The following is a 3,062-nucleotide window of genomic DNA, read 5'->3' as shown; positions in this document are numbered from 1 at the left end:
CTGATTTGTTCATTCTTCCAGAAGTTCATGCTTTCCAGAATTTCTTCCACAAATTCTTCACCAATACCACTTTTTAAATGAGTCAATTCTGATTTTTTTTACCTTGTCCATTTTTTCCCATGAGATTGTATTCATTGTATTGTATCCTTAGCACATGTATACTCAAATTGTGTATCTAACAAATAATCTTAGAAGTTATACTGTTGGTTTCAGAATTTGAGGGGGGCTTATTAACAACACGACACAATCTTACTTTCTAACCCAAGGAGAATGGAACAACTTACTGATTAAGATCAAGGATTGTAGTCTTCAATATGGATTGCATCTCATGCAACAAAGTGAAAATTTTCACAACTGATCATTAGATAATATCATGATAAATTTTCAAAGGTCAGAGTTGTCAAGGATTTCATCTTGCTTGGATTCCCAATCAATTGTCTTGAAGCATCAGTCAAGAAATCGAGTTATCTATTATATTTGGCAGATTTGCTACACAAGACATCCTTAAAGCATCAAAGCACATATGTCAGTTTGAGAACTAAGGTATGCCTTACTAAGCCACACTATTTTCTAATTCCTAAATAGTTTTACTGGCACCTCACACATATTGCGCAGCTCAATAGTTCAATGTATGAAGAATAGTTGTACAATCATTACCAAAATCAATTTTAGACCCTTTCCTTCTTTCTTGTACTCATTGTTATTTGTATTTTTCAATTATGCAAAAATATACACAATAAAACATTCTCCAATTCAATAACTTCTACATGTATAATTCAGGATACTGTGTTCATTCTAAAAATTATATTTGTGCCTTTGTAGTTTTATATATATATACATAGATAGATAGAAAGAGATTTTATTAAATTCCATTATTCAATTTATCAGTTTTTCCCCAAATACTGATAGTATATTTATTTTTTTCCAATAGTCTTATTGGCAAGTAACTTACATATCATGTTATTCAGTAGTTCAATCATTGAATAATATCATGGAGAATTGTGCAGTCATCCCCACATCAATTTCAGAGCATTCTCCACCCGCCATAGTTAAACTGTTTTTAAGATGATTTATGCTATCAAAATCTATTCTAGTACTGTCTCCCCTCTCCCAACTTCATAAGTTACATTAAAATCTCCTTTCTTTCCCTATTTCCCTCCCCCACTCCTGCATTCCCCATTTCCCTTGTATCTGTTATTTTCATGATGCACCCATTCCTCTTGTGCTTCACAGCTGGGAGACCCAACAGAAAACAATAAAAACAAAATTGCACTAAGGTGGTTAGGGTAAAACCATAACAGTATACAGACAAAAATATGAATAATGTATAATAAGAAAAAGACTACCAACAATAATGAAAAAGCCAGGGAAGGAATTTCTGTCATGGAATCAGTAAGAAATACTTTCATCCAGAACAAATTCAAGTCACATCTATAGGGTGGTTAATTGGCCAAGTGTCAAGTTCGATCCAGCATAATCAGGATTATCATGGTCTCTGCCTGGTAGTAAGGCTGATGGAGACTCTTGACTGTGGCTAGAGAGGATCTGCCAGGGACTCAGTCTGACTGGATCCTCTGCCTGTGGGTTTTGGGCTCTCACCATGCCCCATAGTTCTCCACATATTGGGTGTTCATAATTTTTGTTCTGATGCGTTTCTCCTCACTGTATTTGAGTTTTGTAATTGTTATCTTTGGATCTCAGAAACTCGTGTGTTTTTTCTGTGTAGACTTAGTTGAGTTACTAACCATGCTTAGGTGGTTACTTGTTTGAATACATGCCTTTAAGACCATACACAATATTCCTATTTTTGCTGTAGCACCCTTATCTTCAACCATCATTTCCTGAAGGTGAGTATCAAGCAGGGCTGTGAGGTGAGAACTGGTAGTTCTTAAATTGGATTTAAGATTTAGTGTGAGCCTCAAAATCATTCCTGCATCTATGCCTTTACTTCACTTATGTATTTGCTGTAATTTTGGAGTCAGTACATATACATCATTCCATAGTTCAATTATGTCAGACCTAATTGTGCAATTTCTTGCACATTTGTACATATTTTCCAAAACATACTTTTGCTCCCTTGGCTTCTTGACATCATCTCCCTCTTGTCTCCCCCACTCATCCATAACCCCCTGCCCCAAAGCCTTTGTTATATTTTCTTTACCTGTAGGCTAAACATTCCTAACAGCTTCAAAAGGGTGAACCCCAACGGCAATGCAACTCAGGTACACTCTAATGTAAATGAGCATAATCACACTTTAACAGGATGGCCATCACAGGGTTTCTGGAATAATACACATCTTAATTCAGCATACCAGGCTTTGCTGTACCAAGACCTTGTTCGTTCTTCAACCAACAGTACACCCCTCTTGGTATAGCAGTCTTCTACCTCAGACACCATGAGTTTTCCAGCTTAAGCCCTCAGGTTACAAGTGTGTCTTGGGTAGAGTCCAATTTCCTCTAGTGGAGTTCTCATTTGCGGTCTCACCAATGCAACCTCTGTAACACGACATGTCCCCAGAAGGTGAATATTCAGTGTCTCAGTGTTCTACAGCATCCGGCCCGGGGTTACACCCAGACACCCTAGATCAGTTCTGCTCTCCCGCTGCACATCACTCAAAATCGTGCCTACGTAATGATACCGAGAGCATCCTCAGTTTTTCCTCCTCACTCTTGGTGGTCAGCCCTCTCTCACCACCCCCAACAGACAGACACCTATGTTCACTCAAACTTAACCATTTCCTCTCCCCTCTCCTGCACTGCCCCTCCCATCAGTAAGGCTCATTCATCTGACAGGGCTGCCTCCTGCTCTGACATACCTCACCCCAGGTCTGCATAGCTACTGTTCAGCAGAAGGATGATATTAAGTCTGCAGGGGTTTGTCTTTGGGTTTTTTTTATTCTTTCTATTTTTTATTTCTAACTTTATGGCATGTGGTCAAAGAAGGTGGTCTGAATGACCTCTGTGTGTTTGAATTTTCACAAACTTGCCTTGTGTCCCAGCATGTGGTCTATCTTTGAGTATGAGCTGTGTGCTTAGGAGAAGAATCATTTTTTTTTCTATGT

This window comes from Tenrec ecaudatus, chromosome 5 (genome assembly GCF_050624435.1).
Source record: "Tenrec ecaudatus isolate mTenEca1 chromosome 5, mTenEca1.hap1, whole genome shotgun sequence".
Classification (NCBI taxonomy): domain Eukaryota; kingdom Metazoa; phylum Chordata; class Mammalia; order Afrosoricida; family Tenrecidae; genus Tenrec; species Tenrec ecaudatus.
This window is presented reverse-complemented; position numbering follows the sequence as displayed.